Raw genomic sequence first — 25,403 nt, 5'->3', positions numbered from 1 at the left:
GACCGAGGGAATTGAAAGCTCTACCATTCCCACTTAAAAAAATTGTCGGATGTGGGTTGTAAGTAGACCTGTGCGCCGACTATATTTTGCTCGGCGGCGGCGTGAGGGCCATTTTCGGCCGGCGGCGGCGTGAATCGGCGTGGCCAAAATTTGACCAAAATGTCAACATTGGCAAAACAAAGAATAGTTTTCATTACGCTCTAGAATTTGTAGTCTGAGCTTTTTCCATGACTTTTGATGACATATGTATAAACTATTATGTTTGAATGAATACTTTTTTTTATTATTTCTGTTCGGATCCGTCACTGCGACCAGTGATTGACCTATTGTAATATTACTCGTATCCTTATTGCATGTTGCATTACTCCATTGCAAATCAAGGACAATAAATATCGATTTTACTACAGTTTTTATTCTTTTTTCTTAGAACCTTCAGAAGCTATCCAATTTGATAATAAGGTCGCACTATTTACACTGAAGAATCCCCATATGATTTCAGGGAAGAATCTCAGAAGTAATTCTAGGAGGAGCTTCCAAGAAACTTCTGGAGGAATCCATGAAGAAAATTCTGGACTAATCTCTGCAGAAAATGCAGTATGAGACCCTGAAGGAACTTCTGCAGGAATATCTGGTGGTACGAGAATCACTCTTAGAGAAATCTCTGCAGAAACTTCTAAAGAAATCCCTGATTGGGATTTTCGAGGAAGTTCAGAAAGAAATTCAAGAAGAATTCCCAAAGGAATTCCAGAGGGATTTTCCATGGAATTTTTCAAATGTATTCAAGCACTAATCCAAAGGGAATTACAGCAGGAATCCCCAAAAGAATTCCAGCAGGAATCCCTGAAGGATTTCTGTGAAGAATCGCTGTAAAAATTCTAATAGGAATCCCCTTAGGAATTCCATGAGGGATTCCCGAAGAAATTCCAGGAGGAATCTTCAAAACAACTCGAAGAGGAATCACCAAAGGAAATCCAAGAGCGAATTCCAGAAGGAATCTCCGATGAAATAGCAGGAGAAATCCCAGAAGGAATTCCAGGAGGAATCTCGGAAGAAATTTGAAGAGGAATCACCAAAGGTTCTTCTTCTTCTTCTTTATGGCTCTACGTCCCCACTGAGACTTGGCCTGCCTCGCTTCAACTTAGTGTTCTTTTTTGAGCACTTCCACAGTTATTAATTGAAGGGCTTTCTATGCCTGCCATTGCATGAATTTGTATATTGCGAGGCAAGTACAATGATACACTATGCCCAGGGAGTCGCGAAATTTTCCCGACCGGAACAGGAATCGAACCCGCCGTCATCAAAGGTATTCCAAAAGAAAATCCCGAAAGAATTCCAGGAGGGATCCCCGACGAAATATCAAGAGGAATCGTCAAAGAAATTCAAGGAGGAAACTTCGAAGAAGAATTCCAGGAAGAATCTCTGAAGGAATTTTTAGGAAGAATCGTCGAAGAAATTCCAGGAGGAATCTTCGAAGGAAGTCTAGGAGGAATCTCGAAGAAATTACAGGAAAAATCCAAGCAGGAATTCCAAGGGGAACCAGCCATAGAATTCCAAGCAGAAACCTCAAAGGTTTTTCAAGAGGAAATCCCGAAGGAATTCCAAGTCGGATCCCCATAGGAAATCCAGGAGAAATCTCCAAAGGAATTCAAGAAGAAATCCCCAAAGGAACTCTAAGAATAATCCCTAAATTCCAGGAGGTTTTTTTTCGAAGGAATTCTTATTCTTAAAGAAATTACCGATGAAATTTGATATGGAAATATCGAATCCACGACGGAATATCAAGAGAAATTACCGAAAGAATTTCAGGAGGAATTCAAGAAGGAAGAATCCCGAAGGAATTCCAGAGAGAGTTTGCAAAAGGAATTCGAGAAGAAATCCCCAAAAAAAATGTTCTAGAAGGAATCATCGTAAAATATTCAGGAGAAATCCTCGAAGGAATTTCATGGGGAATCACTGGATAAATTTTAAGAGGAATCCCCGAAGGAATTATAGGAGAAATCCCCGAAGGAATTTTAGGAGGAATCCCCGAAGCAGTTCCAGGAGGAATCCTCGTAGGAATTCGATGAGAAACCCCTGAAATAGTTCTAGGAGGAATCTTCACAGGAATTCCAAAAGAAAATCCTGAAATAACTGCAGCACAAATCCCAAAGGAATTCCTGCTACAATCCAGTAAGCAATTCCAGCAGGAATCCTTGCGGGAATTACCAAGGAAATTCGAGAAAAATCCCCAAAGGATTTCTAGGAGGAATTAATGAAAAATAGCAAGAATCACCGAAGGAATTCCACAAGGAATCTCTGAAAGAATTCAAGGAGGAACCTCCGAAGGAATTACAGTAGAAATCCCAGCAGGAATCCCAGAGGCAACCCCTGAAGGAATTCTGGGAGGAATCTCCAAATCATTTCCAAGCGGAATAATCGAAGGATTTTCAAAAGGAATCCCCATAGTAAGTCAAGGGGAAATCTTTGAAGGAACTCTAGGAGGAATCCCCGAACGGATTTGTGGATGAATCCCCGAAGAACTTCTAGGAGAGACCATCGAAGGAATTCCAGGATGACTCCTGGAGGAATCTCCGAAGGAAATTCAGGAGAAATTTCCGAAGGAATTCGAAGAGAAATAGTCAACGCATTTCAGGAGGAATTCTCAAAGGAAGTCTAGGAGGAAACTCTGAAAGAAAACGTAGGGAGAATCTCCCCGAAGATAAATCCCCGAAAGAATTTCGGGAGGAATTACCGAAGGAATTCCAGAAGTAATCCTCTATGGAAGTCTTGGGAAACCCGTGAAGGAAATCCAGGAGGAATCCCCCGAAGAAATTGCATCCCATGGCATTCAGGAGGAATATCTGAATAAACATCTGCAAGAATCCCTGAAACTCCTGGAGGAATCTCTGAAGGAACCCCTAGACTAATTTCTCAAGACTTCCTGCAGGAATTCCTGAAGAGACTTCTTACGGAATTCTTACGGAAGCTCTGAAGGTACTTCTGGAAGGATAACTGAGCGATCTCCTGTTTAAATAAATAACTGAAGGAATTACTATTGAACAGCTAGAGGCATCCCTCTTAAAGCTATTAGTATCCCTCAACGAACTCGTGGAGGAATCATCGAAGGAACTTCTGAAGCAATCCTGGAAAGAACTCCGTTTTTTAGGCTTGTTATACCTATCTGTCAGTAGAAAATCGATCAAAAATTATGAACTGATTACAATTAAACTAGGTACCGAGGTTCGTTCACAATCTGCGAACTTGACTCCCGGAAAAATCGCTACTATGACGTCGCTGGTGTTATGCTTCACATTAAATTTTAAAATTTTCCATACAGAAGATTTTCTAAATCAATTCTGGAAGAAATCTTTGAGGGAATCTCGGAGGGATTCTCTATGTACAGGAATTCTGGGAGAAATATCAGCAAAAATCCTGAGAGTGATCTAGGCTGGAAGCTTGGCAGGAATCCCTTAAAGAATCGCAGAAGAAATCTCAGGAGTTAGAGGAAAAATCGCAGAAGGAATCTCTCAAGGAATAATGAGTGCACCGGAAATGAGTTGAAAAAGCTTAGAATGTTCTACCTCGAAGCATGGTCGGTCTTTTCATTTCGATTCTTCTATCAAATTTTTACAATATAGTCAAGTTTAGAACTGCCTGAAGAAATCTAGAAAATGTTTAGTATTATTGAACATATGTTTGAAGACATCACACTAAATAACAATTGCCGGGGCCGGTAGCGTAGTGGCTACACGTTAAATTCATAAGTGGATGGCCATGGGCTCGATCCCAACCCCGGCACTTGCAATTTATCGTCAGTTGCTCTTCCCCCCCGAGAGCAGCTGACACTTGACCCTCTTCTGAGCATATGCTCTAACGGACCCGGAAACTTGGATATCGGCTAACTACAACTCATAATGGACCCCCAATCGGACTGGAGAAGAAACAAGAGCCACACATCAAAATCCTAGTGCTCATCATTCTACCCATGGACAGGGTAGAAAAGTGACAGCAGCGCAACGGCAACCAGTTCATTATTGTAGTGTCCGGAGGGACACTTCCGAACACACCAGCCGAATCCTGCAGCCAAACGCACGCTAACGAGGAGGAGCGATACCTTCTCGCACAAAATGCTTTACAAGACTGACGTTTCATTTCATGTTGATCGTTTGCTTTGTTTTTCCGGTGGTGCATCACCGCAACTGACGTTATATGCCCTATTAATCTTTTTCTCTCTATCTCTCTCAACCCCTACATTCTCCCCCTGTCCTACTCTCTAATTGTTTTAAAAATTCAAAAAGTAAGAGTAAAAAACAATAAAGAATGTATGATTTTCTACCAACATTATAAACCTGCATTGATCATTATTGAAGTACAACTTATAATTGTTTTCGTTAGAAAACAAAAGTAATAAAATCGATCATCATCATTGCATTTTCTTAATTTCCAACCAATTTGTTCGACACCTTGATTAAATCTTTTTATATTTATTTTAAACCTTGGCCACATTGGCATTGTTATGCAAATTTTTTATAAGCTTTTTGCGACCTTTGGGTAAGTTAGCTGTCCAAAAAGCCCATTTGTTATTCAGATCCTTTAAAGTAAGCTTTTCATCATGATCATCATCCTCCATCATCATCATTATCATGCTACTTATTCTTCATTCGTCATTTCTCATACTTCACCTTACATCCTGCATCCTCCATTTTACATCATTCATCAACATCATAATCATCATCATCCTTCATTCTTCATCCTGCGTCCTTCACCCTTTATCCTTCAACCATTATCCTGCATACTTCATTACCATTATCATAATCATCATCATCCTTCATCTTTCATCATCCTTTATCCTAATACTTCAGCCTGCATCATCATCACGACCATTCTACATCCTATATCCTTTATCCTTCATCTAACATCCTATATCCTTCATACTTCATCCAACATCTTTCCATTATCTTTCATCTTTATCCTTCATCCTTCGCCATTATCATAATCATATTCATTATCATCATTATCATCATCATTCATCCTACATCCTACATTCTTCATCACTCATCCCAGCACATTTCATCCTACATCCTTTATACTTCATCCTTCATGTTTCATCTTTCATCATCCTTCATCCTACATACTTCATCCTTCATCGTCATCGCCATTATTCTACATCCTTTATCCTTTATCCTTCATCTTACGTCCTATATCCTTCATACTTCATCCAACATCTTTCCTTTATCTTTCATCTTTCATCCTACATCCTATATCTTTCTTTCTTCATCCTTCATCCTACGTACTTCAACCTTCATCATACATTCTTCATCATCATCATCGCCATCATTCTACATCCTTTATCCTTCATCTCACATCCTGTATTCTTCATACTTCATCTAACAACTTTCCTCTATCTTTCACCCTACATCATATATCCTTCCTTCTTCATCCTACATCTATCTCCCTTCATCATACATTCTTCATCCTTCATCATACAACATTAATTCTTTATCCTTAATCTTTCATCCTTCATACTTTATCCTACATCATTCATTCTTTATCCTCTTCATCTTCCACTCACATCATCATCACCGCATCCTGTATCCTTCATATTTCATCATCGTAATCATCATAATCATTATCATCATCACCATTTTCCTTAATCCTACATCCTACATTCTTCATCTTATATGTATCCTTCATACTTCATCTAACAACTTTCCTCTATCTTTCATCCTACATCATATATCCTTCCTTCTTCATCCTACATCTATCTTCCTTCATCATACATTCATTCAAGGTTGCGACCATTCATTTTCAAAGATTTACATTCATTTGCTATTATCTCAGTTCCGAAGCATGCTATCGAAAAACAATGTATGGGTGAATTTACCCTTGTAGTTTTATCTGAAAGTTTGCCGAATAGAGTAGGGGTCGCACACGCATACCAAAGTCGTGAGCGAGCTGTGAAGGCAACTTTCCACAGCGTGAATGTAATTTACATTCATCGCGAGGAGAGTTGCCTTCACAGCTCGCTCATGACTTTGGTATACGTTTGCGACGCCAACGTTATTCGGCAAACTTTCAGATAAAATTACAAGGTTAAATTCATCCATACATTGTTTTTCGATAGCATGCTTCTGAACTGAGATAAGAGCAAATGAATGTAAATCTTTGCAAATGAATGGTCGCAACCTTGCATTCATCATCCTTCATCCTACAACATGCAGCCCTGTTGGGGCTGCGCAGCATAGGAGCCCTCATGAATGTGTGCATAACGCTTGAGAATGGTGCGCGTGATAGTTATCATCTGAAGCTATGTAAGAGGGGAGATGTGTTGGTGTGTTCGAACAAGAGCACCTGAAGTTGGAGGTTCTGCTTTCTCTTGTCTTGAAAGGCAAGGGCATTCTGTTGGCTGATCTTGGATCAGATGGATGTGTTTTGCGCATCATCTGTTTGAGATTTGGCTGGTAGTTTTCCGCAGTCACGACAGTTACTTATCTCAATTTCAGCTTCGAATGTCGGTTGTTACTGACACTTCACAGCACTGCCACCAATTTTCACGTTTATTTTTGTTTCGTTTTTTTTTAATAAGCTGTTAGGTTGGTACGAGATGTATCAACTCAATTGTTAACCTTCGCGTACCCAACGTCAATTTTGGATGATTTTCGAATCTAGAATCAGCTATCAAAAATGCATTTCCCAACCGATTTTTTTGAAGTCAATTGCATTCGATCCAGATTTGTCTACATTTTCAAGGACCACCATACGGAACCGGTTCACCCTTCCGTTCCGGAGTTATTCCAAATTCTGTTGGGGTCATGACCGGCCGGAAAATGACACATGAATGCATATTACTCTGCATCTATTGTTATTTTGGAAATTTGCACATATTATACGCCAGGAATACAGAAACTATATAACTGCAAGGAACCATTGACTTGAAATGAGGCAATCAAGCAGTCTCGTGAACCGGATATGTCCTGGGTGCCCCCAGGGAAGTGGCCAAAGTGGCCTCTCTAGCAACATTGTCAGAATCAATCGTGCGGCACATCAAACTTCATGATTTGTCAAAACATGATGGAAAATAGTCCCTACAGGCTCCCAAGACCCCTCGGAAACGGCCTGGCCATACCCGGAATGTTCCGGGTGCCCCCAGGGATGTGATAAAAGTGTCCATTTCCACAATGTTATCAAAATCAACCGTGCGACACCTCTAACTTCATGATTCGTTGAAGCATAAAGGAAAATAGTCCTTCTAGGCCCTTATGGCCCCTTGGGACCGGTCTGGCCATACCCGGAATGTTCCGGATGCCCTCAGGGAAGTGGTCATTTCTCAAACATAGTCAAAATCAACCGTGCGGCATCTCTAACTCCGGAATGTGTTGAAACATAAAGGAAAATAGTCCTTCTAGGCCTTTATGGCCCCTTGGGACCGGTTTGGCCATACCCGGAATGTTCCGGATGCCCTCAGGGAAGTGGTCATTTCTCAAACATATTCATAATCAGCCGTGTGACACCTCAAACTTCATAATTTGTCGAAACATGAAGGATAACAGTTTTTTTAGGCTTTCATGAACCCTTAGACTGGTTCTGGCCACACTCGAGATGCTCCAGATGCCCCCAGGAAAGTGGTCAAAATTGCCATTTCCACAACGTTGGTCAAATCAATCGTGCGGCACCTCGAACTTCATGATTTATAAAAACGTGGAGGAAAATGGTCCTTCTAGGCTCTTATGACCCCTCGGGAACGAGCTGGCCATACCCGAAATGTTCCGGGTGCCCCCAGGAACGTGGCAAAAGTGGAAACTTCCACAACGTCAAAATCAACCGTGTGACATCTCAAACTTCATGGTTTGTCGAAACATGAAGGATAACAGTCCTTTTAGGCTCCCATGACCCCTTAGAATGGTTCTGGCCACACCCGAAACATTCTGAATGCCCCCAGGAAAGTGGTCATTTATACAACGTTGGTCAAATCAATCGTGCAACACCTCGAACTTCATGATTTGTTGAACCACAAAAAAATAGTCCTTCCAGTATCTTCTCACCTCTCGGGAATGGCCTGGCCATGGTATGTTCCGGATACCCCCAGGTAAGTGACCAAGTGCCCGTTTCCACAAAGTTGTCAAAATCGAACGTGAAACACCTCTAACTTCATGATTTGTTGATACAAAGAGGAGTATAGTCCTTCTAGGCCATTATGGACCCTTGGGATCGGTCTGGCCACACCTGGAATGTACCGGATGGCCCCAGTGATGGGGTGATTTCGCAAATGTTGCCAAAATCAGCCGTGCGATACGTCAAACTTCATGATTCGTCGAAACATGAAGGATGACAGTCGTTTTAGGATCCCATGACCCCTTAGGATGGTCCTGGAATGACCACACCCGAAATGCTCCGGATGCCCCCAGGAAAGTGGTCAATATTGCCATTTCCACAACGTTGATCAATCGTGAGACATCTCAAACGTCATGATTTATCGAAACATGAAGAAAAATAGCCATTTTAGGTTCCCAAGGCCCCTTGGAAACAACTTCCCCACACCGGATATGTCCCAGAAGTCCTCCGGGAGGCTGTTATTATTATTATTAATATTTATTAAAGACACTTTACCACTTATGTGGCATTCGTGTCTGGCGAGAGGCTGTGGAAACCAATAGTGTGATACCTTGAACTTAACGATTTGTCAAAGCATAAAAGAAAATAGTGAGTCTTGATCCTTTGATTGTTAGAAATGCCCAGTGTGCCCCGTGAGGAAATGGTCGAGGATAGAATTACCCTAGGCATTACTACAACGTTGTCGAAATCAACTATTTGAGACCAATCGGTCCTCACAGAGTTCGTTTCGCATTTACCACGGAAACTACTGTAAAGGTTCCATTAGACATGACAAATATTTGGCCAAACAAGCTCGACAAAAGGCCAACACAACGTGAATCCTGATGAATGTCGGACTACAATGACAAATATTTGGCATTACGACAAACAGTCTAATGGCGCCTTAATTTTCAGGCCAAGGCTGAAAAATCGACGCCAAAGGCGAATGTGGACCTGCTTTATAATAAGTTGAAAGGTGGTGTCGCATGTAAACGCAGAACAGACAGGTGAATCATTGACATTTGCAGCCACCATGCATATTTTCTGATCACATCAGCAACCCTAGTTACTACCGCAACGATAAAACCAGAAAACGTTAATTTCTGGACTAGCTTGCAAAGGAGTTGGCCCTTGAACACGCAAAACAACGACAAAAAGCGTTCGGTTTGTCAAGTAATGTATACGATAAAATTTCCACATATCTGAAAAGTTATGAGGAAATATATGGTAACTATCTTCCGTTGATAAGGACTTGTTTTGTGGGTTCGAGTAAGGGTAACTAATCCAATTGTTGTATAGCGCATTTAGTTCAGCACTAGACTATCACACTAGTTTTCACGAGTGCGAAAACGCAAATAAAAGTACGCGATTGTATCAAATCAACTCAGTGTCTTCAGAGCACTTATTCTGCATAGATCGTAGAAATAGTGCGCCGAAGACATCAAATTGATTTGATGCAATCGTGCATTTCTATTTATGTTTTCGCACTTATGAAAACTTAGTGCACAGTCCAGTGGTGGTATAAGTGTTCAAACATTGCATGCAAAACCCATTCTAATACTGCAAATTTGATGTTGAGCCTACTTTATAAGGGTTTACAAGAGAGGGTTTTGCATTCTGATTTTAGATTCGTATCCGATCGAATAAAAAATGTTGTTTTTCTGATGCTGATCCAAGGATGTGACAATTCACACTAAATGTTCCTCATGTTTCAAGGCTATTTGTAGAAAACATGGAATAAGCAGATGTATGCAAACATTTTGTTGCAAATGCTGGGCTAGCGAAGAAAAATGCACATGCAAACGATTGTAAAATAAAAATTTCAAAGTTTAACAATTAACGTTATTTATAAAGTTATTTAATTTACCCTGCATCCTGAATAATATACCCAAAGTTGGGACCATGTGAGTTCAAATACATTCTGTTCATGTCTCAAAAATCTAATATCTCAATTTCACGCTTGATTCTCTCAACATTGTAATCATCACCATTTCTGTAAATGCTTCGAAACATATTCTATGCAACCAGATTGATCCCGAATACTCATAGCTCTTAATCGTCTTTATACTATTTAGTTTTTCGAAAAAAATATAGCACTGTGAAGATGACATCTCGAACATTTCGAGTTTAGTCTCAAATGCTTGAAGTTTTCCAGAATGACTTCATCGCTTCATCGAATTATGAAGTTAGAAGTCACACGGTTGATTTTGATAACATTGTTGAAATGGCAGATTTGGTCAGCTCCCTGACAGCCATGGTAGGAAGCAGAGGAGAATGGAAGTATTATTTTTCTGCACGTTTCGAAAAATCTTAAAGTTTGAGGTGTCACACGATTGATTTGACCAACGTTGTGGCAGTGGTCATTTTGAACACTTTTCTGGGGACATCCAGAACATTTCGGGTGTAGCCAGGACGTCATGGGAGCCTAAAAGGACTGGTTTCTCTCATGTTTTGACAAATCATGAAATTTGAAGTGTCGTTCGACTGGTTTTGACAATACATATTTGAGAAATGACCACTTCCTCTGGCCGGATGAGGCCAGACCGGTCCCAAGGGCATAAGCAGAGCTGCGAAATATCAGTCATAACTGATTTTGCACCACCGTCACTATCACTGTAGGCTGATCACGATAGTGACCGGAAAACGATAGTGACCGGTAACGACTTGATACTGACCTGCACTCAAGAGCGCTATCATAGCAACTGAACTTTGGCGATTTTATACAAAACTCAAAATGTTTAATGACCAACATACAAAATTTGTAAAGCTGTACCACATATTCAAATTTCATCACGGTAAGTGTTTATTTTGATTTTTAAACAAATTTTAATGATGGCCTATCAGTGATATCTACCCGCCATCGCAATCAGTCCAGTTGTGATGGAAAAAGAAAAGTGACGGTGACTCAAAAGAGCACACGCTAACTTGGATCGCAGTCAGCCTATCAGAATCGGCGGTTTGCCTACCATTGATAGTGACAGGGAGCAACTCTGGTTATAAGGGTCTAGAAGGACTATTTTTCTTTATGTTTCAACATCATGAAGTTATAGGTGTCGCACGGTTGATTTTGACGTTGTGGAAGTTTCCACTTTTGTCACGTTCCTGGGGGCACCCGAAACATTCCGGGTATGGCCAGCTCGTTCCCGAGGGGTCATAAGAGCCTAGAAGGACTATTTTCCTCCACGTTTTTATAAATCATGAAGTTTGAGGTGCCGCACGATTGATTTGATCAACGTTGTGGAAAAGGCAATTTTGACCACTTTCCTGGGGGCATCCGGAGCATCTCGAGTGTGGCCAGAACCAGTCTAAGGGGTCATGGGAGCCTAAAAGAACTGTTATCCTTCATGTTTCGACAAATCATGAAGTTTGAGTTGTCACACGGCTGATTTTGAATATGTTTGAGAAATGACCACTTCCCTGGGGACATCCGGAACATTCCGGGTATGGCCAGACTGGTCTCACGGGGCCATAACGGTCTAGAAGTATTATTTTCCTTTATGTTTCAACGAATCATGGAGTTAGAGGTGCCGCACGGTTAATTTTGACTATATTTGAGAAATGACCACTTCCCTGAGGGCATCCGGAACATTCCGGGTATGGCCAAACCGGTCCCAAGGGGCCATAACGGTCTAGAAGGATTATTTTCCTTTATGCTTCAACGAATCATGAAGATAGAGGTGCCGCACGGTTGATTTTGACTATGTTTGAGAAATGACCACTTCCCCCTGAGGGCATCTGGAACATTCCGGGTATGGCCAGACCGGTCCCAAGGGGCCATAAGGGCCTAGAAGGACTATTTTCCTTTATGCTTCAACGAATCATGAAGTTAGAGGTGTCGCACGGTTGATTTTGATAACATTGTGGAAATGGACACTTTTGTCACATCCCTGGGGGCACCCGGAACATTCCGGGTATGGCCAGGCCGTTTCCGAGGGTCTTGGGAGCCTGGAGGGACTATTTTCCTTCATGTTTTGACAAATCATGAAGTTTGATGTGCCGCACGATTGATTCTGACAATGTTGCTAGAATGGCCACTTTGGCCACTTCCCTGGGGGCACCCAGGACATTTCAAGTCAATGGTTCCTTGCAGTTATATAGTTTCTGTATTCCTGGCGTATAATATGTGCAAATTTCCAAAATAACAATAGATGCAGAGTAAAATGCATTCATGTGTCATTTTCCGGCCGGTCATGACCCCAACGGAATCTGGAATAACTCCGGAACGGAAGGATGAACCGGTTCCGTATGGTGGTCCTTGAAAATGTGGACAAATCTGGATCGAATGCAATTGACTATAAAAAAATCGGTTGGGAAATGCATTTTTGATAGCTGATTCTAGATTCGAAAATCATCCAAAATTGACGTTGGGTACGCGAAGGTTAAATCAATAACGCTGCATAGTAGGGCCTGGCCGCTTTAATGGTTGTAATGTATCTATGATGTACTGCAATCATTAATAATGACAAGAAAAATGATAGAATTTGTCGATTTTCCAGGATTCTTTCAATGAATGGCTGTGTATTAGGGTGGCCCACACTTATATTAAAAACAAAAAAAAAATGAAAAATGTCAAGTAATACTACACCTATTAAAAAAGTTAAACCCTAGGTAAAGTGAGGCGAGACATTATGATTGTTTTTCCAGTGCATGTAGGGTATGTGTACCGTTCCTTGGCCTAATATGCCAGCCGGCTTGACAATTTTGACCATAACTCGTGAATTAAAAGCAGTATAAACGATGTGTTCACTTTATCACGCACTCTAGGCAGTGTATGTTTCTGCAATTGGATGTAAACTAGCGTAAATATTCAAGAATTTACTTAATTACGTTGAAAAGATTCGATGCGATGGTATGCAACGTTGGTCTACGGTACAAAAATTGGCCTATTAGTGGATACAACGTTGGCCTACTGCTTTCCAAACGCTAGAATCACTTATTCTTTCATTTTTTAACATTTCTGCTGAAGTATTATCACTGTTTGTTTACCAATCTTGCTTTCAAATTACATTTTCGGAGCCAAATTTTTACATAACTATAAATAAATCATTTAAACTAAAGTTCTTTCTTAATTTAGTAACGATAACAATGCAACCCCATTATTGTGTTATATTTTTACAGTCACCGCACACAAAATCGTTCTTCCCGTTCGGTCTTTCTGGTTCATTCGCAAGCAATGTGGTTGACGTCACTTTTTCGGTATTGTTGACGTTACTTTATTGATGGGCCAAGATTTGGGTACATAGTGAAAAAAATGTCCTCAATATTCGGCCCACATTTAATTTGTAAAATAGTTATTTTTCGTTGAAAACAAATATACAAGATCAAAATAGCGTCTTTGACCGTCGCATAAAATGTTCAGTTATCGAAAAGTCAATTCGAAATGTTCCAGAATTAGGCCATTTATGATCATGTGTATAGACTACCCACTAAGCCGAAGAGTCATGGCGTCTACAATAGCTAAACAAAGTGACATTTTCATTCAATTTTAATGCTCCAAAATGCTAAAATTGAAACGAAATGTTACAGTTGTTTGGCGCATAGCTTTTCCGATCTCCAGTTATGCGTGTTTGTTTGAGTTTTTGGTTAACGTTAAGATAGGCCGAATGAGGGGACTATGCTAACGAAGCATCCCGATACCCTATTTAAAGGAATACCCAAGTAACCACAAGCATTATATCATTGCAGGAATTAGACTGAATATCAACCTTTGCAATGCGAAATGCAGTAATTCCACACTTCTCATGCAATATACCTTTAGATTGGCATTATCAATGTATTGATGCATTACATTTTTTCTTTACATTAGGGTGCATTGAAAGGTGATATACGATAATTCAATAATTCAACACTGCAAAAACTGTATAAATGCAATGTACAAACTAGCAAAGGTTGCTCTAACAATACAATTATAAAAGCTTGACTCTAATGGTAAACAAATGAAATCAAGAAAAGTTAACAACTTCATGGTCAACTATAGCGGTCTTCAACACTTCTGATTCGACTCCCGACCAACTTAATCTTCGTTTGAACCACCGATCGACGACTTTCTCCAGAAAACCCTTTTTAGAGATGACCTTTTCTCTTTTCTGTTGACTGCTATCGCATGCCAATTATGATGGAAACCACAATTAGCATAATATTATGAGCATTGTACGAAAGGTGTTTTAATTTTCTTATATTGATTAAATATCTTCTAGGATGCATTATGTATTTATCAGCGATTTATCAGAATGTGATTACGAATCCCTGTAATTACATATGCCATAGTCGTTTTGACCTCTATTGAAATGGTTGATGCAGAAGAACAGTTTCCTTTTAGTTAATGAAATATCGGCTGTTATCACTGCAGCAGAAACGGTCCACAGCACCAGCGCGTATGGAACTCATCAAGCGGTCTTCAACACTTCTGGTTCGACTCCCGACCTGGCAACAAAAAAAAATGGTTCAAACAATCATGTGGGGGGCATTAGTACCGTCGATAACGAAATGGTGCTAAAAATAGATTTTTGTTTTGGTTTTTCGTGTTGCACGTATTAAGCATGTGCAAATGCAAATGTACAGCACATGCATTTATGTCACTTTAGCAATGGCTGTCAACGTGCAGCAATATGTGGCACTAATTTAATTTTAGTGGGGCCCTTTTCGACTTTAATATTGCTTCAATGAGGTATTTAAAGTAATGCAGCATTATTTACACAATTTTAAATATAAATATATGGCAAAATTGATGCACTTATATACGGCTTCGTGGTTACTTGGGATAATGTTAATAATGAAATCTCAATACTTCGCCTCACTTTGTAAAGGGTAAAACTTTTCTCGCATGCGCCGGATCACTTTGCGGTCTTCGACAAAGTTGTTTGATATATAGTCTCCTACAATAATACCAAAGGGTTTTATCACACGCTTACAGCGCCATCTAGCGACAAAACATCGGAAACTTAAAATTTTTGCATACATTTGGTCACGTTTTCCCATACAAACTTTAAGCACTTTGAGCGCCCTCTTAGGCTTAATCGATTTTGCTCAAATTTTGTACGTAGCTTCTGGGAGTCCAAAACAACCAATTCAGGAGTAAGCCTTGACATTTTTTATTTTTTTTTGTTTTTCAAATAAGTGTGGGCCATCCACATAGTCTACAAATTGTGTTGACTAGACTAGACTAGAATTACCAAATCAATTCTCAAAGGAATTACCGAAGGTATTCTCAAATGACTCCTCTAAGAAATTCCGGAAAAACTTCCTGAGAAAGTCCCAATGGAACTGCTGAATATATTTCCACCAAAATACCCTTAAAAGTTTTTACAAAGCTGTTAAAGAAATAAGGGGTGAGTCGTTAATTTGTGTGCCATCCTACCTTCAACTGATTCCCAAATTGTCTACAGTTAACGAAATGAAACTATTTTTTAAAGGTAGTTTAGTATATGTATGTATTTCAACTTTTTGGTATAGGTTCAAATTTAGGATGCGTTTTAGTGAAATTCACGACATTTTTAATTAACGCCCTCAATGTGGACATGTTCAGACTCCACTTGAAACAAATAATTAAAGCTCTTTGATTTGTTTATGCACATCGTGCCTGGTTTTCACCCAGCTCCAAGCTTATGTTTCACCGACAACCGTTCCTGAAATCTATTGACGAACATTAAGAATTATCCGATAATGTATAATCACTAATTGTTCCAAGTCGCGATACCATGATTTTTGATTGTAGCATGTGATTGTACATTTTTTTAAGAACTGTTAACTAAATTTATTCTAAATCGACCGGAACCTCACTGATAACTGCTCAATTCATTATATGTAAACAGTAGACTATAAGGAGAAACTGTGCGAAATTTGGTTGATTTTGGTGAAGTAGGAAAAAAGTTACATTAGTTTGAAAATGGCACAATACTTATCGACTCACCCTTTACCCCAGACAAGTGAAGCTCCGCAAATCACTGGCTCTGGCCAAGAAGGAGTACGAACTCCTGGTGGAAGAGCGAAGTGCTGCTGATGCGAGCAGGGAAGAGCGGTCCACCCAAACGGACAACTTCCTCCTTGCTGAGCCTTCTGAACCTGCTGAGGAGACGCGGCCCAAGAAGCGTCCGGCAGAGTCGGGTGCAAAGCCGCAGAAAGAGAAGGTGAAGACTAGCGTAGGTAACCAGGCTGCTAAGCCGGTTGCGAAGCGCGCAAGGGGCAGGGAAACCAAGCCCCAGCAAGCCAACAAGAGGAAGAACGGAGGCCAACCGGACCAAGGGAAGGAGAACCCTTGGATTACGGTAGGAAAAAAGAAGAAGGTGAGAACTACGAAACCAGCCCGCAAACGAGCGAGAAGTGACGCGCTGGTCTTCAAAACCGAGGCAGACACATACGCCGAGGTGCTGAAGGCCATGCGAGGCGAAAATCGTCTCTCACCGTTGGGCGCGGATGTAAAAAGCATCCGGCGCACCAGGACGGGAGAGACGATGCTAGTGCTGAACAAGGAAGCAGCCAATAAAGGTACTTCCTACAAAGCACTAGCCCAAGAGGTACTTGGCGAAAAGGTGCAGGTAAAAGCCCTAACGGCGGAGGCAACTCTCCAGTGTAAAAACCTGGACGAGATTACCGACGCAGAGGAGCTCGCAGCCGCACTCAAACAGCAGTGTGTACCAAGTGCATCGATCCGCCTGCGTAAGGGTCCGGCTGGCACGCAGATGCCGTGTTCAAACTCCCCGTAGGGGATGCGAATAAGGCGATTTCAGTCGGGAAGATCAAGGTAGCTTGGTCAGTGTGCCCGCTCAGCATATACGAGCCGCCAGTGGCGTGCTTCAAGTGCTTTGAGCAAGGGCATAAGTCCTGGGCATGCAAAAGCCCAGACCGGAGTAAGCTCTGCAGGAAGTGTGGAGTAGAAGGCCATATCGCCAGGGAGTGCAACTCTGCACCAAAATGTCTGATTTGCACGGCCAACAAGGGCCACACGACGGGCGGGCCTAAATGTCCAGGCACGCGAGGAGGTCGAAGTTCCAAACGATAATGCAGGTTACACAACTAAACCTGAACCACTGTGAAGCCGCACAACAGTTGCTATGGCAGTCAGTCTCGGAGTCAAGTACAGACATCGCACTGCTATCGGACCCATACCGCATCCCTCCCGATAACGGAAACTGGGTAGCGGATAAGGCCAAGCTAGCGGCGATCTGTACAACCGGTCGTTTTCCGGTCCAGGAAATAGTTTCCACGTCACACGAGAGCTTCGCAATAGCGAAGATCAACGGGGTATACTACTGCAGTTGTTATGCCCCTCCCAGGTGGACGATAGACCAGTTCTCGTCTATGCTGGAATCGTTAACAAGCGCAATGGTGGGATTGAGTCCCGTGGTCATCGGTGGAGACTTCAACGCTTGGGCGATTGAGTGGGGTAGCTGCTTGACTAACGCGAGAGGTTGGGCCTTACTCGAAGCTATGGCTAGACTAAACGTGGATGTCGCGAACGTAGGCGACAAAAAAACCTTCAGTAGGAATGGTGCAGAGTCCATAATTGATGTAACCTTCTGGAGCCCGGGTCTAAACCCTAGCTCGGACTGGAGGGTCGACGATGGAAACACGCATAGTGACCATCTGGCGATTCGATACAGAGTGGAACACGGAGGAAGACGGCCACAGCCGAAGGTCATCGACCGTCATCGGGGATGGCTGACCTCGCGATTCGATAAGCCGGCATTTGTGGAGCGATTGTTTATGAAGAGTAACACCGACGATCTATCCAGCGATGATCTTGTCGGAACCCTAAGCCGTGCATGTGACGCCGCTATGCCAAGGCGATCCCTACCCAGAAATGGACGCAAACCGGTGTACTGGTGGTGTCCAGAAATCGCAGAACTCCGCGCATCCTGTTTAAGAGCTAGAAGGAGGATGCAAAGAGCTTGTACCGATGAGGATAGAATTGAACGAAGCGAGGCCTGCAGGGCGGCTAAACTGGCACTGAATAAAGAGATTAAGACTCGTAAGCGGGCGTGCTTAGAAAATCTCTGCCAGGCAGCTAACACGACCCCATGGGGTGATGCGTACAGAGTAGTCATGGCCAAAACGAAGGGCGCGTCAGCACCCCCAGAACGCTCCCCAGAAATGCTGCAGAAGATCGTGGAAACGCTGTTCCCGCGCCACGATACAAGACCATGGGCCCCCGTTCCCTATCGCCAAACCGGCCATAGCGAGGTAGCCCCGGTGACGAACGACGAACTCATTGCAATAGCGAAGTCGCTTAAGTTGAACAAGGCTCCGGGTCCGGACGGTATCCCGACATTAGCCATCAAGACGGCCATCGAGGCTAAGCCTGACATGTTCAGAATGGCTATGCAGATGCGCCTAGAAAGAGGCGAATTTCCGGAGAGGTGGAAAAGGCAAAGATTGGTTCTACTGCCCAAACCCGGGAAGCCACCTGGCGACCCGTCGGCATACAGACCTATCTGCCTGCTGGACACCGCCGGAAAACTGTTGGAACGGATCATTCTGTCGAGGCTGATGGTCTATACCGAGAAACCCGATGACTCTGGTCTCTCGGATAACCAGTTCGCCTTCCGGAAGGGTCGATCGACGGTGGACGCTATTAGGGCTGTAACCAAAACGGCCGAGATAGCGCTCCAAAAGAAGCGAACAAGAATCCGCTATTGCGCGGTCGTCACGCTGGACGTTAAGAATGCGTTCAACAGCGTCAGCTGGACCGCCATTGAGTGCGCAATACACCACCTAGGAGTCCCGGTTAGCCTATGCCGGATATTGGAGAGCTACTTCCAGAATAGAGTGCTAATCTATGACACCGAGGAAGGCGAGAGGAGCTACAAAATCACCGCAGGGGTGCCGCAGGGGTCCATCTTGGAACGCGGCGTATGATGGCGTATTGAGGCTCAAACTTCCACCGGGCGTAAAGCTGGTCGGCTTCGCCGATGATATTACCCTCGTGGTATACGGCGAGTCGATAGAGGAAGTGGAACTGACAGCAACTCACGCAATTGGCATAGTGGAGGATTGGATGAGGTCGAGACATTTGGCACTCGCGCACCACAAAACGGAGGTGGTGGTGGTAAACAACCGCAAGTCAGAACAGCAGGCAGTGGTCACCACAGGTGGATGCACGATCAACTCTAAGCGCTCACTGAAGCAATTGGGGGTCATGATCGACGATAAGCTGAAATTCGGATGCCACGTAGAATATGCCTGCAAAAGGCAAAGCATGGCGATAATGGCATTGTCAAAGATAATGTCAAACAGCTCGGCAATAGTCTCGAGTAAGCGTAAGCTGCTCGCGGCAGTAGCGGTCTCCATACTACGGTATGGCGCCGCTGCATGGTCGAAGGCGCTAGTGGTTAACCGAAACGTGAAGCGACTTGAGAGTACCCACAGGCTGATGTGCCTTAGGGTGGTGAGCGCATACCGCACGGTCTCAAAGGACGCGGTATGTGTGCTAGCGGGCATGATGCCCATAGCTTTAGTGGTGGCAGAGGATGCAGAATGCTTCGAGCGACGCGGCATAAGAGGCGCGAGGCGTATCGCCTGAACCTCGTCTATGCTGAAGTGGCAGAGCGAATGGGATTCCTCCAGCAAGGGTAGATGGACACACAGGCTCATACCGAGCGTGTCCAAGTGGACGAGCAGGCCCCATGGAGAGGTGAATTTTCACTTGACTCAATTTCTGTCAGGCCATGGGTGCTTTAGGTGGTATCTGCACAGATTCGGACACACAGGCTCCCCCGCATGTCCGGAGTGTGCAGACTGCGACGAGACCGCGGAGCATGTGCTCTTTGAATGTCCACGTTTCGTGGAGCAAAGGTCGAGTATGCAGGAGGTATGCGGTAGAGATATCACGCCTGACAACATTGTTGAAAGGATGTGTATGGGGGCGGACAAGTGGGACTCCGTTACTTCCACGGTTTCTCGAATCGTACTTGAACTACAGAGTAAATGGCGAGCCGAACAACAGCTTGTTGAGTTGGCCCCCCTTCCCCATCCAGGAGCTTGAGTTCAACGGGTAGTCTAAGTACTAGCCAGGACCCGAGCCTCCAGGGGAGAGTGAACAACTTAAGGCGGTAGCTGGTGGAACGCTTACTATTAGAGTGTACTCATGTAGGGTCCCCCCCCTTCTCGAAGTCATCCCTAACGGGCGTACCGCGAAGGTAGTGGGTCGATCCCCATATCACCCGAGGAACCACCTCTTGGGTATCTGTTGCAGATTTTCTCATTCTATAAAAAAAAGACAACCAATTTTCACGTATAATGAAGTTTATGTTCATGTTATACGTACTTTTATGCAGTAAAGTTACATCGCATAAGATGCAGTAAAAGTGCCTTATGTGTACAAAAGTGGAGGTGCTATACGTGCATTGACGGGAATATAATAACGCTATATGACTTGAAGCGATATCTTATGCGATGCACGGTGAGCATTATTGCGACGTAATATAGCATCTTACGCGACTTTATAATATTAGAAAAAAAAAACAATTCTTGTCACCTCAGTATCGAACTAGTAACCTTTGGATTATCGAGCCACACTTCACACTTAACACCAAACACCACTTATAAAACACACTGGCTAATTGTCATGAAATTCTAACTCCCCAGCCAGCAATTTGGTTGCTATATCGAAATTGCAACTGAAATAGTCACACATATATAGCACCAAAGAAATCGTATTCAATGCACGGAACAGGCATATACATACTAAGTGGAGGCCATATCGAAACATATATACGATTACTGCGATTCCATCCAACATAATTTACGATTTCTCGAAAAATTTCGACGATATCGCCGATTTTATCCGTCTACATATACGATTATGCATGATCTTATTACGATTGAGAGTACCAATATACGACTCAAGATTTTCAAATAAAAAAAAAACAATTGGTGTTCAGTGGGAATCGAACTTAGGTCCTTTGATTGAGAACTGCGCGTTATCTCTATGGGCTATATTGCCAAGTTAAAAACAGAGAGTTCAAAGTGAATGGCATGAAACGAATAAAAATTAGCACGATACGGTGCGAGACTTGTGGTGGGAGCGTTGATGTTGTACATTGAGTGGCACCAAAAGTGGTGCCGTGCAAGAGGCCCGGAATTGACATCGTTGTTGGAATCTATACATCACTTATTGTAAGTCATCTGCTAGTATGGAAACCTATATATTTGGTTGAAATTATTGCTACTATGGTTGGAATGTGTCAACAACAACAAAAATACAAATTTGTGATGAATACCATTTTTTTTCTTTTTCTCCATCATACAAATATGTAAACAAAACCATTTACGATCTCCGAAATTAAGATTCGACTATTAAAAGTGCAATAACAATCGTATGTGACTGTAAAAATGAATATACGATTTTTACGATTTCATTCACTTCGTATACGACGCAAACGATCAATATACAACATTGCTATAGTTGTATACGATTTCACCGATTTTCATCATACCTTTAGGTAGCAAGCTCGATTTAGCAGATTCATATACGATGTGAAGCGACGATTTCCACGATTCAAAGAAATCATATATACGATGCTAGCGAACTTGCAGCTTGACACTGAGAATGTATGTTTTTTTCACGATTATATCCGATTCTGTGCGATCCTACCGATAGCATCTCGCACATTTTATGATCGGAGACGACTTTATCGAACAAAATCGCAATTGAAATTTAATTTGGCATGAAATACGATTTTACGCAATCATTGTCAACAAATATACATATTATTATACAATTCTGATTCAATATATGAAAATATACGATTTTTTCCACACAATGATTTACGATATGTGGTTGGCTGGGTCATCTCAGTGTTTGTTAGGTTGCACTTGGTTTCCCTGAGTTGTGCGTATTCGGCAGACTATCTGGAGCTCAAAATGACGAAGCGTGATTTCCCGCACAGTTATCTCTTGCTAACACAACTCATTGTTAATTTTCAGGTCAACAAAACAAAAATGATGACTTTGTGACTTGTTGTGGGACCTAAAATAATTGCAATTTTGTTGGCCAAATCAAATCTCATAATAAACTATCGAAATATATTCCTAAGAAGTTGGTGAAAAAAATCCATAAAAATTTCCGTAATTAGTATTTTGGAAATTTGCCAAGGAATTCTCTACGCTCAAAGGAGATTTTTCTTATTAATCTTATATGAAGGAGATTAATCTTATATGAATTCCCAGGTAACCAATAAGCATTTGAATAAGTAGTGCATCAGTCTTATATTTGCATGTAATCTGCTTGCTGCCCTAGCATAGCAGTTTGACAGCTTAGGTACCCTTAATTAGCATTCAAAATGCAGTTCAAAAACCTTTTGCTGTTATATAGCATTTCAAATGCACATTTTATTTTGGGTTTTAAGCATTCCAAATGCCATTTTAAAGCCATAAAACTGCTTAAAAATAATGTGTTGCTACTATTGTTTTTTTTTTTTAATTTTTGTGTCGCTTCGTCGCGTCTATGCATACTATTATCGACGTTTGTAGAAGCTTCTATATGTGGTGAAAGGATCACTCAATCACTCAATCAAAACATGGCGTATTGAATAAGATGATTTTACATTTCTGTTTCTGTACCCATTCCAATCTTTCCCGCTCAACTTCGAACAAACACTCCAAGCGAAAGAATGCCACCTGATCAGGAACGAAACCCAATCACTACAAAGTTAAAATAGAACAAAAAATCAGCGCTCTTCACAGCTTCATTTTCAGCCTATCCTGTAGCGCACAGGAGCTCCTTCCAACACGTTCTATCGCAGGGTCTTGAGATCGAGTCGCAGTCAGAGCAGTAATCAGCAAAAAAAAAAACACCTACAAGAAAATATGCTGTACTGAATAATAGTGTAAAATGACAGAGCAAGTGGAAGAGCCGAGTGAAAGGGGCGATTTTTTCTATTTTGGTTTGTCTCATATTAGGCGTTACAGTCAAGGCGTTACTATCTTGACAGTTGTTTAAGAAGTTCCTGAAGGTATAGCATTTAAGCAGCCGTATATTGGGCCAAAACCTGCATTTAAGTAGCATTTAAGGCGCATATACGGCTGAGTGGCATTAATTGACCAGCTGTCAAGGCGCATATAATGCTGAAATATTGCTGAATATAGTGCTTATTGTTTACCTGGGTTCCTATAAGAAATTTCAGAAATTTTGAAAGCTTTTCAAATAAATTGACCAAATTCAATCCCAAAATAATTGGCCACAAAGAGACATGAGTACCCTTTTTTAGCATTGTTCATCCTATTCCAAAAATAGACGATTTAAGCACCTATTGTTTTCGTTATCTAAGTTATCATGCAAGATCCCTCCTTAGAAAAAATACAAAAATTAAAAAAAAAAAACCGTTGAACTGTTTAAGTGATTTCGAAGTGTAAGCATGTACCAAAAACGACACAAAACGAGACAGTTAAAGTTAGACAAACATTTGACCAAAAACGTTAATATTTATTTTCCCCCTGAGGAAGACACTATCCCCGTGTCGAAACGTCGGGTGAATAATAAAACTCGTTTTTTGAACCCTAAGATTGCGTAGCCGTTAATCTATAGAGTCAAGATTACAGTCGATTCCCAACAGCAATTAAAAAAAATAACAAAAGAAATGGCGCTTGTTAGCTTTGTTTTTGATACGATGAAAATGGGAGCACTTTGCTTAACACGTACGTCCCCAACCCCCATTTCGACAAAAATTTCAAAATTCAAATGGCTGGTTCTCAGTCATTTTTCAACGGATTTTAAAATTTTTTGCACCAATCGATCACAAATTCCTTCTAGTTTTAAGAACCGGAGTCCACTTTACGGAAGCTGGCATGGTTCCGGAATTATTCCGGGGAGTCGTGGGGTAACCTCCTTATCGCTCATGGTGGCCACATTGTAACGCTAGCTAAAACCTCACATGCAGCATACCAATCTTCATGATTTTGCAAAACAGGAACTCTAGAAGGTATTACGAGACTTTCTGGAAATATTGGCCACTATCGGAGATACTCCGGGAACTTGGTGCCCCCGGGGAAGTGGCCAGTTCGTGATTTTTTTCTGAACCCTATCTTACGACATATCATTCTTCATGATTTTGCAAAAACAGGAACTCTAGAAGGTGTTTCTAGACTTTTGGACATATTGGCCACTATCGGAGATACTCCGGGAACCTGGTGCCCCCGGGGAAGTGGCCAGTTCATGTTTTTTTTCTGAACCCTGTATTGCGACATATCATTCTTCATGATTTTGCAAAACAAGAACTTTAGAATGCATTTCGAGACTTTCTGGAGTTAATGGCCACTATCGGAAATACTCCGGGAACCTGGTGCCCCCGGGGAAGTGACCTGTTCATGTTTTTTCTGAACCCTGTCTTGCGACATATCATTCTTCATTATTTTGCGGAACAAGATCTTTAGAATGCGTTTCGAGACTTTTGGACATATTGGCCACTATCGGAGATACTCCGGGAACCTGGTGCCCCCGGGAAAGTGGCCAGTTCGTGATTTTTTTTTCTAGACCCTGTCTTGCGACACATCATTCTCCATGATTTTGAAAAAACATGAACTCTAGAATGCATTTCTAGACTCTCTAGAAATATTGGCCACAATTGAATGTACTGCGGGAACCTGGTGCCCCCGGTGAAGTGGCCAGTTCGTGTTTTTTTTCTGAATACTGTCTTCTGACATATCATTCTTCATGATTTTGCAAAACAAGAACTCTAGAATGCATTTCGAGACTTTCTGGAGATAATGGCCACTATCGGAGATACTCCGGGAACTTGGTGCCCCCGGGGAAGTGGCCAGTTCGTGATTTTTTTCTGAACCCTATCTTACGACATATCATTCTTCATGATTTTGCAAAACAAGAACTCTTGAAGATATTTTGAGATTTTCTGGAAATGTTGACCACTATCAGAGGGACTTCGGGAACCTGGTGATCCCGGGGAAGTGGCCAGTTCGTGTTTTTTCTGAACCCTGTATTGCGACATATCATTCTTCATGATTTTGCAAAAACAGAACTCTAGAAGGTATTTCTAGACTTTCTGGACATATTGGCCACTATCGGAGATACACCGGGAACCTGGTGTCCCCAGGGAAGTGGCCAGTCCGTGATTTTTTTCTGAATCCTGTATTGCGACATATCATTCTTCATGATTTTGCAAAACAAGAACTCTAGAATGTATTTAGAGACTTTCTGGACATATTGGCCACTATCAGAGGGACTCCGGGAACCTGGTGCCCCGGGGAAGTGGCCAGTTCGTGTTTTTTGTATGTCTTGCCACAGAATTGATTTTTGCATATCTTGACCACTATCAAAGGTATTCCAGGAACCTGGTGCCCCCGGGGAAGTGGCCTGTTTGTGATTATTTCTGAAGCCAGTC

This window comes from Aedes albopictus, chromosome 3, assembly GCF_035046485.1.
Source record: "Aedes albopictus strain Foshan chromosome 3, AalbF5, whole genome shotgun sequence".
Classification (NCBI taxonomy): domain Eukaryota; kingdom Metazoa; phylum Arthropoda; class Insecta; order Diptera; family Culicidae; genus Aedes; species Aedes albopictus.
The sequence above is the reverse complement of the archived record's forward strand: the minus strand, read 5'-3'. Positions refer to the sequence as shown.